Source organism: Bubalus kerabau, chromosome 1 (assembly GCF_029407905.1).
Source record: "Bubalus kerabau isolate K-KA32 ecotype Philippines breed swamp buffalo chromosome 1, PCC_UOA_SB_1v2, whole genome shotgun sequence".
Classification (NCBI taxonomy): Eukaryota; Metazoa; Chordata; class Mammalia; order Artiodactyla; family Bovidae; genus Bubalus; species Bubalus kerabau.
In genome coordinates this window covers 26894519-26909053 of record NC_073624.1, presented here as the reverse complement: position 1 = coordinate 26909053, position 14535 = coordinate 26894519, and positions in this window count along the sequence as shown.

Genomic DNA, 14535 nt, shown 5'->3' with positions numbered 1-14535 from the left:
ATGGCATCACTGACTCGATGGATGTGAGTCTGAGTGAACTCCAGGAGTTGGTGATGGACAGGGAGGCCTGGCGTGCTGCAATTCATGGGGTCACAAAGAGTCAGACACAACTGAGCGACTGAACTGAGCTGAACTGAACTGAACACATAAATTCCCATGAGCTATATTCTTTTCAATATTGGGTTCATTTTTCAATTATTTTACTTGAAGTCTTCCTGCCAATAACTATGGTCAGCATTGACTACACAGATCTTAACATCTTTACAGGGTATTTTTCTCTTGATGACCTTCAATAGCAATGTCATTATACTTTGTACTTTGTATGTTTCTTTTTATCTTATGGTATTTAATTATTCCTTTTAGGTTTATGTTTCTCCAAAACTGAAAGATATTCTTGTCTGTCTCCTTCACGGCCAATCTTGTTCTTTGTATGGGAAAGTGTTAGTTGCTCAGTTGCGTCTGACTCTTTGCAACAACATAGACTCTAGCCTGCCAGACTCCTCTGTCCATGGAACTCTCTAGGCAAGAATACTGGAATGGGTAGCCATTCCCTTCTCCAGGGGATCTTCCCAACCCAGGGACTGAACTTGGGTCTCCTGCTTTGCAGGTAGATTCTTTACCATCTGAGCCACCAGGGACTTATGAGCAAAGAATGGAACTTCTCTAGAAAGAAGAAATTTCTAAAGGTTCTCATTCATTCACTAAAGATCAGACTTAGTACTAGAAACTTCTGTCATCTCTAGATCCTCTCTTTGTGTAATTATCTTCCTAAGACTCTATATTCCTTTCCCCAAGGCTGTATTATTGTTGAAATATCTAAATATTAATATGTCACAGCTATTTTTCACTGTGGAACCAACCATTCATTAGTCCTAGTTGGCAAGACTGCCATATTTTTGTCCTTAAATTATGAAGGAAGTGGTGATGTTATACAATACTTTGTAAAAGCTATTGGATGGTTTGGAAGACTATGACAGAAGGAAGGAGTGGGAGCAGCATGAGTCAGAGGAATGCCAGGAAAGTTTGTATTTGAGACTTACCTCTCTGTGACCTTGGAAAAACCACTTAGAACTTCCACTCATCAAGGATAATACAATAATAATTCATAGGATTTTTTTTTTTTTTTGAGATCTCAAGGTGACATCATATATTAAATAAGGTTTGTCATTACTTTTTTTGAAGACTTTTTCTGATGTGGACCATTTGTGTAAAGTCTTTATTGAATTTGTTACAATAATGTTTTTGTTTTATGTTCTGGTGTTTTGATCCCCCAACCAGGGATCAAACCTATACCCCATGCACTAGAAGGTGAAGTCTTAGCCACTGGACTGCCAGGAAAGTCTCAATCATTACTTTTATTTTTTTAATTTAATGCTACCCTCCCTTTTCTGGGTAATAATCATTTCTCTAATCATCTGAACTTATAGCAAAGGAGAGGCTTCCTTCAGGGTCTTAAAAGAATTAGCATGGGGGCAAAGCCTCACTCCTGAGATTGGAGAAATAGTTGAAACTTTAAAAGTTTTGGTTTTATCAAACATGGAGGTACTGGGAGTTGAATCCAAGGCCTCATTCCTGCTATACATGTGCTCTACCACTGAGCTCCACCTTGAAATAACTATAACATGTAAAATGTAAGCTTTATTATCACCCAGATATGGTGAAGCCAACAGATCAGGAGATGATTGCCACTGAAAAGAGAGCTTGTTACTCACAGTTCCCAAGAGGAAGGAACAGCTCTGTCACAAAGAACCACATGGAGAAGCACCAGGTTGGTCAAGAGACAGAAGGACCAAGGGGGAAATATGGGCAAGGGCCTTCATTGTGGCTTTTGTGGGAAGGAACAGTCAAGGCAGGGTATGCTGGATGGACTGATATAAATAATTTCAGAGACTCTGGGCTATACAAACTGTCCTTAGTTGCCTTGAACCTGGGCCTGGTGTTATTAGAGCAAATGGACCGTGTCCCAGAATGTGATGAGAGTCTTGTGAGAGCTCAGTAAAGAAAGTGGTTGGGGTATAAAGTATGGATTTGTTGGTTTGCATATGAAAGAAACTCTATCAGGTAAATTGTTTATTATTGATAGGATTAGCTAGCTCTGGGAGGAGCAATCTCTCCAAGGGCAGCAAATTCCCAGATGTCAAGTCATCAGAAACATTCATTGTTTATCTACAATCTTCTACCACTCACCTGTCATGAGGTTTCTCTGTCAACTCATCTGGTTTGGTCAGGCTACAAAGGAAGGCATACTGTCTTTATCAGGCCCTTATGAATACACATATACCTTGGGTGTGTGGGGATAAGATGGGTGCTAAGTGGCCCATTATGAGAGAGCACTTCACTTATTCATATGTCCACTCATTTATTTAAATACTAATCAACTACAAGTAAGTCAGGCAGAAATGCCTCCTAAGAGAGAAAGTTGGCCTTGACTGATGAACGACAGAACAGGGAAGTTTCAACAGTAGTGACAACAGGCAGCACAGAGTCCATCAGACTGATTCTGGGTCATGGATAGAGAAAAGTAGAGCAGGGAAACCTGGATAAAAAGGAATGGAGAGCTATGGGGAGAGATGGGTAAGAGGCTGGCGGTGGGCTGGGGAGACCCCAGAGTCAGGGGAAGAGAAAAGGCAAAGTGACAGGAGTATCCCACAAAAGGGAAGAGGCTCACCACAGACAAACTTTATTTCACAATCGAGTTTGCAACCAGCCCTATGTGGTTCAGATGGTAAGGAATCTGCCTGCAATGCAAGAGACCTGGGTTCCATCCCTGGGTCAGGAAGATCCCTTGGAGAAGGAAATGGCAACCCATTCTAGTATTCATGCCTGGAAAATCCCACAGGACAGAGGAGCCTGGAGGGCTACAGCCCACAGGGTCACAAAGAGTCAGACACAAGACACAACTGAGAGACTAACAACATTTGCTATGTATTTCACCTTCCTGAAAGGATCTGGTTTCCTAAGCAAGGAAAATAAACAGGAAGTGGGATGGTATCTGACACATGCCCCTAATTATAGCACTTTTACATCCAGAGACATAAGAACAGAAAAAGAAGAACATTTAAAACTTCTTTTACATTCCAAACCTTTGGAGAAAATATACTTGAGAAATCAAAGAAACAAATGAATTTTAAAATCATACCTCTGTAAACAGGTGTGAGATTCACCTGCATTCAAATCATATCTAAGGTAGGTCAGAGTGTCATTCTTTTTTTTCTATTCCACAACCAGAGGTCATTGTTCTGTGAGTTTCACAGCAAAATCTCTGAGTGACACTAGAGCAGAAGGTTAGGGAGAGTGAAGGATGAGGAGGTTAAGCTGCATGTATGGGTTTTGAAAATTTGTGTGGAATCCAGACTTTAATGTGTCATTGTCCAAATAGTTGCACTCGGTCTTAATAGCAGGATTCGATGTCTACATTAGACCCACTATTCTTAATATGGTAACATGGTTTTAGCCTAGGCTCAAGGAAGAAAAAAATAGATGAGATTTGATGTAATTCCAGCTGTAGTGAAGTAAGAATTTAAAAATTAACAAATATGTAGTGTTTCAGGTCCTATTTCCCAGAAAGAAGACTCTGAGACTGAATTTCCTTACAGGAAGTTTATTGCAGTGGGGCGGAGGGTGGTGGGCAGTGTTCTTAGGACCTATGAGGAAATGAAGAAGATCGGATTGGGCAGAAGGAAAAGCTGGTATGTGATATTGTCACATACGTCTCAGATTATCCCATGGGGCTATTAAGTGCTGAAATGTCTTTGCAGGGTCATACCAAACTGGAGAATGGAGAAGGCACCTTTATACCCAGACACTGATCATTTGATGCAAATCATGTTTCCCAGGTGGCTCAGTGGTAAAGAATCTGCCTGCCAAAGCAGGAGCCCCTGGAGACAAGAGTGAGATCCCTGGGTCAGGAAGATCCCCTGGAGGAGAAAATGGCAACCCACTCCAATATTCGTGCCTGGAAAATCCCATGAACATAGGAGCCTGGTGCGCTATAATCCATGGAGTCTCAAAGAGTTGGACATGACTGAGCATGCACGCATGCACATTGCTTGTTAAATATCTTTTCCCTTTACTTGGGAAAAGATATTTAACAATATCAACAGTGCCTTACCTTCCTGTCTCCACTTCCTGTTCCTCATTCCTTCTTGTATGTTCACTTTCTTGCTAATAATTGCCAACCCTGAGTTCCATCCTTTATTACTTTCCCACTAATGCATGGTCTCTGTCTCCACTTCTTCCTCCATCTTTACCTATCCTAGGATATTGCTCCAGGTGACTACGTGGGGGAGAGGTTGAGACAGGTTGAGTTATAATATAAGTGCTGAGCACAAAGGGTCATATTCAGGGAAAGAAGTATCTGGAAGGAAGCAGGTACATGTTGAACAGTATATTGAAAGTCCTGGCCCTGTCCCACACCATCCACTTTTATCACCATGACCATGAGACTCTTACTGGTCTCAATGGGCACTCCACTGCACTTGGGCAGATGTGCCACTGAATGAAAATGGGAAATAATTACTTGCATTGACTCATTCTGCTCACTCCACCTGCTCGTTTCCCTTCACACCACTAATAATATGCCAGGGCTGGAGAGGGGAAGAGGCTAAGTCAGTCAACAAGTGGAAATGTGAGGTGTTTGTGGGCAGGCAGGTGGTTTTGTGGTAAGATATTTACACGATGGTGCAATGCAAGAATGGCAGCAGCCAATGATGGGATGTTGATTTGCAAGGCAACAGGCTAACGGGTCAGAGAATGATTGCAGGGCTGGGGCTAACCAGTGTTTGGAAAAGAATGGTAGTCAGTGAGGTTAAGCCTGGATATAATTATGGAAGCTAGACCAAGTGTTAAAATGGCAATTTACCAAAGGTGACAGTTTTAGAATTGCCATCAACTTATGACCCTCTCTTTCTCCTTCCACCGTCTCATTTTCCAATTTGCTAAATTACAGCATATTCAAGTTCATCAGGACTTCTTCAGGGAGAAAGTCACCATTTTCTAATTGCATGATTTTAATTACATTTTAGCATCTTATTAGCACAAGCCATGTCTGAAAAGTCACAAAACACATTTTTCGCATAGTTTTCAAAATATCTGGTTTTAACCACAATGTTCTCAACTTCCAAAAAGAGATAGAAATTTTAAGAATAAATTTTAAAAGGACTTTGTTGCTATATAAGTAAGGAATGAATGAGAAAGACTGTAATAACCATCAAGCGGGATCTTAAAAGGGATGTATTTGGAATAAACCACATAATAGATACAACTCTTAGTCACCAAAAGCAGAATAGAATCCAAACCACAGCAAAGGCTTTTTCATTTGGGAAGCCAACGGTGATTTCTCATGCATCTCTACAAATTCTTGACCATGTTTCAGTTTATCCTTAAAAAAACAGATACTCAATAATCCATCGAGATAAAAGATTTTATTTTTTTCCTATGAGGGATTGACCCCTTAGAATCTGAGCAAAGTGGTCACAGTTGTATGAAAAGGAAGAAAAGTCAAGGGAGTAGGAAATCTCTTAAGGAAAAAATCACCTCTCCTGGCAACTGTCCCTTCCATCAGAGTTACTCCTCTGTTCAGCACTTAAAAGATGGTCATGGGGACTTCCCCAGTAGTCCAGTGGTTAAAACTCCACCTTGCAATGCAGAGTACATGGGCTCAGTCCCTCATCAGGGATGTAAGAACCCACATGCCCTGGAGCACCTAAGCCCATGTGCCGCATCTATTGAGCCCACGTGCCACAACTAGAGACTCTGTGAGACACAACGAAAGATCCTGCATAACACAATGAAGATTTCGCATGCTGCAACTAAGACCCAATGCAGCCAAATGAACAAATAAACAAACAAACATTTTTTAAGAGACTGTCACAGGTTTTGTTTGATTAAGACATCTTACCTCTAATAATTTGTCATAATAATATGATTGGCCACTAGAAGTGTTGGGTGTGGATAGTCCACAAAGAGGATCTGTCTCTTTAGACCAGACATGGAGAATTAAAATTTAAAATAGAGTCCAAAAATGAAGTAACTCTTAAGAATCCAAATGCTCTTCAAAATTAGCCCAACATATTGAAGAAACAGAAGTATCTCTTGTGAAAATAAATCTAGGAGCACACATACCTTCCAGTCTTCCTTTAGTAGACAACTTCTCTAATTCATATTAATAGGAGGGAACAGTAGAAGAGGGACATGATGAAGTCCCTCTTCATCATGAAGAAAGGGGACATTTGGGTTTGAATCTGGACTTGCCCATTAAATTCAGCATGTCATCTTGGGAATATCGTAGGTCTCATTTTCCCAGCATATAAAATAGGGTTGTCATAACTTTCTTAACTCCTCACATTTATATAGTCAAGATTAAATGAGTTGAGGAATGTAAAACATTCTGAGATGTAAAAATACACATTGACTTTGGCCTGGACTCACACACACACACACACCCTTGTCCAGATGTACTATAAAAGGCAGTCTTGAATGGCTAAGAAGGAGAAGGGACAAAACAGGAGAATCCTCAAACATGGAGTCTATCAATTCATAAAGAGTTAACTCAGAATGTATGATCAACTGTATTTCAAGCCAAATTGTTTCTACATTAATTTCTCAACCCAGAAGAGCCAAAACTGAAACTCCTCCTTTGTAGGTGCTATGCTGTGCTTAGTCATGTCCGACTTTTTTGAGACCCCATGGACTATAGCCCACCAGGCTCCTCTGTCCATGGAGATTCTCCCGGAAACAATACTGGAGTGGGTTGCCATGCCCACCTCCAGGGGATCATCCCAACCCAGGGATCAAACCCAGGTCTCCTGCATTGCAGGCGGATTCTTTACTGTCTGAGCCACCAGAGAAGCCACCCCCCACCCCCACCCCCTGCCCCTTTGTAGGTACTGTTTGAGACAAGGTTTGATCCAGCACTAGCAAGGGAGACATCTTACTTCTCTGAAACCTAGTTCCCACCACACAAAATAGGTGATGGGAAACGTGACTGCAAAGATTCCTTGAACTAACATTGTCAGTTTTGGAAAACTGAAGGACAAAGAGTGCACAACGGACTGATAGTTCCTGTCCTGGGCGCCAGGCCAGACACATCGCTTCTTTATTGTCTCCTCAGAATGAAAATAACTTTGGTTCAGTTCAGGCCAGCACAGCCTTAATCTACCACTGGTTTGTAAATCAATTATTCGACTCAACTCAAAAGCAGCTGATTCTATTCCTGTCCGACTCTCCATGCCAAAACTCAGCCCCCAGTTTGTTTGACTTTAATACATTTATTCTGTTGTTGTGAACATTGTGCAAAATGGAAAAAACAAGTCTAGACGGATTTGAGTTCAGGAAGGGAGGGCAGGGTCTCTTTATTAAAAATAAACATCCTCCTCCTTGCTTCCTTTCCACTCTTTTCTCACAAATCTGCTCCCCCAAAGCCTTCAGAATCCAGGGCTCCGACCCGTGCTTATTCCCTCAGATCTGTGTAAAGCACCTCAGTGAAAAATAGAGCCCAGAATACAAGAAATTCCTAAAGGCAACTGGCAGTAACATGAATTACCTAAACCCTAGCAGGAGCCTTTATCTTCCTTTGATGAAAGTTGGCACATTCATCCCAGTGAACGAGACACATTTTTGTCTGAATCTTGCCTTCCATGTTTTTTGAGCTCTCACTAACCTTCTAGTGTTAACCAGGGATGGTGGTCTTTATCACTTCCTGTCCCAACATGATATTCAGACCTATAACTAAACCCAGGATTGAGTTTATTTTTGGCCCTCTCCCTTCCACTTTTAAGGGTTTTCTTTTGCTTTTAGGTCTGCTTTTTTTTCTCTCTCTCCTCAGGAGATGTTATGAAGGGCTATTAAAATTTAAGGATTTATAGGATATTGCAGCCCTATTTACAACAGCCAGGACATGGATGTCCATCAACAGAGGAATGGATAAAAAAGATGTGGTACATTATACAATGGAATATTACTCAGTGATAAAAAAAAAGGAACAAAATAGTGCCATTTACAATGACATAGGTGAACCTAGAGATTGTCATACAGAATGAAGTAAGTCAGAAAGAGAAAGACAAATATCTTAAAATATCACTTATATGTGAAATCTAGAAAAATGATACAGATGAACTTATTTGCAAAGCAGAAATAGAGTCACAGATGTAGAAAACAAATTTAAGATTACCAAGGGAAGCAGGAGTGAGATAAATTAGGAGATTGGTATTGATATATATACACACTATTGACACTATGTATAAACAGACAACTAATGAGAACCTACTGTTTAGCACAGGGACTTCTACTCAGTGCTCTATGGTGACCTAAATGGGAAGGAAATCTAAAAAAGAGGAAATATGCATGTAACTGATTCACTTTGCTGTGCAGCAGAAACTAACACAACATTATAAAACAACTATGTACCTAGTCACTCAGTCATGTCCAACTCTTTGTGACCCCATGGACTGTAGCCCACCAGGTTCCTCTGTCCATGGGGATTCTCCAGGCAAGAATATTGGAGTGGGGCACCATGCCCTTCTCCAAGGGATCTTCCCAGCCTAGGGAAGATCTTCCTACATTGCCAGAGGATTCTTAACCACTGAGTCACCAGGGAAGCAACTATACTACAATAAAAATTAATTAAAAATACATAGGGGTTTACAATTAGTGAAAGACACAAGTGACCCACAGAAGGAACTAACACTAATATTTATTTCTAGTTCAAAAAACATATGGAAGGAAGTATAACATAGCATTTAGCACACAGACTCTGGGGGCAGACAGTCTGATTCTACTACTTATCAATAGTGTAATAAAAGTATGGACTCTCAAAACATTACTGGTTTCTCTGTGCCTCAGTTTCTACCATGTAAAATGGGAATCATAACAGAACTAATTTCCTCAGGTCAGTTCAATTCAGTTTAGTCATTCAGTCATGTCCGACTCTTTGCAACCCCATGAACCGCAGCACAGCAGGCTTCCCTGTCCATCACCAGCTCCTGGAGATTACTCAAACTCATGTCCATTGAGTCAGTGATGCCATCTAACCATCTCATCCTCTGTCATCCCCTTCTCCTCCTGCCTTCAATCATTCCCAGCATCAGGGTCTTTTCTAATGAGTCAGTTCTTCGCCATCAGGTGGCCAAAGCATTGGAACATCAGCTTCAGCATCATTCCTTCTAATGAATATTCAGGATTTATTTCCTTTAGGATGGACTGGTCGGATCTCCTTGCAGTCCAAGGGACTGTCAAGAGTCTTCTCCAACACCACAGTTCAAAAGCATCAGTTCTTCGATGCTAACTTCCTAGGTGAAGATTAAGCGAAATAGCACAAGTAAATGACTTAGCACAGAGCATGAATCTGTTATCCTACTTGAGAAATATTTAAAAATGGGCAGATGTCACACACTTCACAAGCTTTCTTTGTTTTTCCCTTGGCTGGTTTGTACTAAGGTATTAACTGTTCATTTTACCTAGAAATGCCCACCCCCACCTTTCCTTGTTGGCAGTCCTTCATCGATCATCAAGGGCCCGACTCAAATGGGTTTCTCTGGAGCTTTCCTTGGGTCTCGTTCCTCTTATTGCCATTATTAATTTATTATATATTATATGTTTAAATGATATATATTATATATGATAATATATATCATGATATATGTATCTTTACAAAGCATATAGCACACACTGAGAGCACAATACATAGCTTTGATCTCTGGGAAACATCTCCAAACCTGTTTTCAATAGTTTCTTTCCACCATCACATCTGATGCTCTGATAATGTATGAGCACATGCCCATGACCATCAAAAGACTCAGAGCCATCTGGGCATAAAGAAGGCTCTTGAACACAGGGCTGGAGCATAGTAAGTAGAGCCGTAAACCTCAGGACCAGATCTAAACAAATCAAGAGACTCCACAGAGTTTATCTATTCGGTTTAGAAAATTAGCTTCACTGCCTCCAAGAATACATTTGCTGGAATCTATTGGTTTTCTTCTCTAAGACACCGTATGTATATTTCCCTCCCTTTTGGAAGGCCATAGAAATTAGCAACCCCTGCTAAACAAATTAACTTTTTAAAATTTAACTCATTATCTAAAGAGCTTTTGCAAAATTTTTAGATTAGACCAGCCATTTACTGATGGAAAATTGTATCAGGGAGGTGGTAAGAAGGATCGATATGCAAGAAAATTAATTTTCTTAAAATAAATGAGTGTGTTTATGAGCAAGTAAAAGTACAAAAAGTAGAAAAGACAAAAGAAGAAAGACAAAAACCAAAAGAGAAGAAATGGAAGCTTTTCTCACTTGAAACAGAAGGCACAAAATGCGGATCTCTCTCTTTTTCTCCTTCTCTCTCTCTCATTGGCTCCTGTTTAGACTGGCTCTGGAGATGGTCACAGAAACTCTAGGAGATGGGGAACATAAATTATGTAATCAACAATTCAAATCAATCAAGTCAACAAGTGTTCCAGGACAGCCTAGCATAGAGAAGAAAGATCAAACCTGAGTTCTGATCTCAACCCCAGCATCTACTGGTTCAATCTTTGAGCAAGTTAAACTTTCTAAGCGATTCATTGGTGGCTCAGGTGGTAAAGAATCCACCTGCAATGCAGGAGACCTGGATTTGATCCCTGGGTCGAGAAGATCCCCTGGAAGAGGGTATGGCAACCCACTCCAGTATTCTTTCCTGGAGAATTCGAAGGACAGAGTAGCCTGACAGGCTACAGTCCATGGTATAGCAAAGAGTTGGACATGACTGAGTGACTAAGCACAACCTTTCTAAACCCAAAATGGGAATAATATCCATATCTGGAACAGTTTTTATGAAAATTAAAAATAATAAAGGTGAAATATCTGGCATATATATGGGACTTCATGAATGATAGATATCATTATTATTCAAAAGTATATAAAGCAATATAAGTAAAACATGATTCCTAACCTGCAAGAAGTATTATGTGCTGTGGGCTAAGTTGCTTCAGTCATGTCAGACTCCATGTGACCCCATAAACTGTAGCCCATCAGCTCCTCTGTCCATAGAATTCTCCAGGCAAGTGTACTGGGGTGGGTTGCCACACCCTCCTCCAGGGGATCTTCCCAACCCAGGAATCGAAACCATGTTTCCTACATTGGCAGCAATTTCTTTACCACTAGCGTCTCACAAGCTAGTAAAGTAATGCTCAAAATTCTCCAAGCCAGGCTTCAGCAATATGTGAACCATGAACATCCAGATGTTCCAGCTGGTTTTAGAAAGGGCAGAGGAACCAGAGGTCAAATTGCCAACATCCGCTGGATCATGGAAAAAGCAAGAGAGTTCCAGAAAAACATCTATTTCTGCTTTATTGACTATGCCAAAGCCTTTGACTGTGTGGATCACAATAAACTGTGGAAAATTCTGAAAGAGATGGGAATACCAGACCACCTGACCTGCCTCTTGAGAAACCTGTATGCAGGTCAGGAAGCAACAGTTAGAACTGGACATGGAACAACAGACTGGTTCCAAATAGGAAAAGGAGTACATCAAAGCTGTATATTATCACCCTGCTTATTTAACTTATATGCCGAGTACATCATAAGAAATGCTGGGTTGGAGGAAGCACAAGCTGGAATCAAGATTGCTGGGAGAAATATCAATAACCTCAGATATGCAGATGACACCACCCTTATGGCAAAAAGAGAAGAAGAACTAAAGAGCCTCTTGATGAAAGTGAAAGAGGAGAGTGAAAAAAGTTGGCCTAAAGCTCAACATTCAGAAAACTAAGATCATGGCATCTGGTCTCATCACTTCATGGCAAATAGATGTAGAAACAGTGGAAACAGTGGCTGACTTTATATTTTGGGGCTTCAAAATCACTGCAGATGGTGATTGCAGCTATGAAATTAAAAGACACTTACTCCTTGGAAGGAAAGTTATGACCAACCTAGACAGCATATTCAAAAGCAGAGACATTGCCAACAAAGGAGCATCTAGTCAAGGCTATGGTTTTTCCAGTAGTCATGTATGGATGTGAGATTTGGACTACAAAGAAAGCTGAGCACCAAAGAATGGATGCTTTTGCTGGAGAAAACTATTGAGAGTCCCTTGGACTGCAAGGAGATCCAACCAGTCCATTCTAAAGGATATCAGTCCTGAATGTTCATTGAAAGGACTGATGTTGAAGCTGAAAGTCCAATACTTTGGCCACCTGATGAGAAGAGCTGACTCATTGGAAAAGACCCTGATGCTGGGAAAGATTGAAGGCAGGAGTAGAAGGGGACAACAGAGGATGAGCTGCTTGGATGGCATCACCGACTCAAGGCACATGAGTTTGGGTAAATTCCAGTAGTGGGTGATGGACAGGGAGGCCTGGTGTGCTGTGGTTCATGGGGTTGCAAAGAGTCGGACATGACTGAGTGACTGAACTGAACTGAGCGCCACCTAGGAAACCCTCAAGAAGTATATGACACATTAAATTTAATGTGCTAAGACATCCTCAGTAATTATTCTCTGAAAATAGAAAACTTTTCCAAAGCAAAAGAAGAGAGGGGTTTCCCTGGTGATCCAGTGGTAAGAATTCACCTGCCAATGCAGGGAACACAAGTTTGATTGTTCACCCAGGGAAGATCCACGTGCCACAGGGCAACTAAGCTGGTGTGCCACAACTATTGAGCCCACGCCACTTGAGTTCTTTGCTTTGCAACAAGAGAAGCCACCGCAAGGAGAAGCCCACATACCACACCTAGAGAGTAGCCCCCATTCACCTCAATGAGAGAAAGCCTGCACACAGCAACAAAGACCCAGCACAGCCAAAAATAAAGAAATAAATATATAAATAAATAAAATTTTAATGGTAAAAAAAGAAAAGAGAAAATTCGCTGAAAGTTCTGGAGAAAAGAGTACACAATACTTTAAGACACACCAAAGATGGCAAAATTTACTTCCTAAAACAAACACGCTACAGTGACTTGGCATTTTCATTAGGAAATAGATTTTCCCACACTAGTCTCAGGCCTATTAAATATTATATCAACATTTACACAAGATATAGGACTTGAATTGGTGTGCAGAAAATAGAAAGGATTTAAGTTAGCAAAGGGAAAGGGAAACATTCCAAAAGAAAGGAGGAGTGTACTGCAAAAGAACTCAGGTGTCTGAGACAATCCTGAACTTTTAAATGCCCCCATTGCCCAACCCCAATAAGAGAAACCCCTGACACATTTGTTTTATTTTTTATTTTATTAATTATTTGTTAATTTGCAAAGGTCTTCACAACTACATTCGGATCTTCTTCCATATTCTGGTATCCTAGCATTTGGGTAAGAGACCTATCACTGATCTCTTGATTTCTTACCACATTTCCTGTCTATTGCCCCAAACTCTACCCTAGGCCCCAGTGTATAATATATTGTCCCTCTGGCTTTACCCTTGACTTACTTTCCTTGAACTTGAACTTGCCTCTTAAATCGTGTCTTTTTATGGTCCTTCCAGACAACTAACTATTCAGCCTGATCCCATGGGGCTACTAGACCTAGGGTTCATGCCAAGTCCTTGGTCCCTAGAGAGGGAATGGAAAAGGACATGGAAAATACAAGACCTTTGTAAATTAATTTGACTGAGGCAGCATTTGGGACGGTGAGTGGTTAAAAACACTGGCAAAATTACTGAGTATTTTCCACATCGCCTGTCTTATAAAACACTTTGTGTTTGCCAAATTATATTAGGTGTGAAGGCCCACAGCCCACCAAAGGCTAAGTGACAGCCTGAAACTTTGGGTCTGAGGTTAAGCCAGATTGCTGAACTATGGTAGCCAATGTCAGCTTCTCCAGGTTTGGAAGGGCTTTCTCTTGTCTTCTCAAATACATAAAAGTATTTATGGCCATCGTTATGGTTCTTACAACAAACTCAATTATAAGCCATCATTATAAAGTGATTTAGTAATACTTTTCGTGTGACTTGGTCAAGCAGCAAATATGTATTGATCGCCTACTCTGAATAAATCATTCCAGTGGACTTAAGTGGTTTAAATTCACTATATATAACTTAATTTTGTTGAAATTGTGCAATATATTGTTTGATTTTATTATTACTACTATTATAATTTGGTTTATTATAGTTACTGGTGAAAGAGTTGAAAAATAGTAAGCAAAAGGAAATGACAGTCACTTACTCTTAAGGACTCATTCATCCCCTTCCTCATCCCTGAATACAAAGCCATCTATTCTGTGGAGGAAGAGAGGTGGGAAACCATTTAGGAAAACGTGTATTTTCATTTATTTTAAAAAATAAATGTAGGCACTTTATTTGCATGAGCTGATGACACTCAAATTTGTATTTCCACTTCAGATGAGACCCTGAACCCCAACCACCTACTCTATATTTCTAACTAGATATCATGAAAGCATTTCAACTCACTATATATATCCATTTTCATTTCTCCCACAAGCTATGAACTAATCTCAATTAGCACCAATTTGTGCATACCAGAAACAAGGGCCTCCATCTTTGACAACAGACCTTTATCTCTACATTGATTGGTTCAATGTTACCTTCTAAATAACTTTCATATTCCTCTTCCT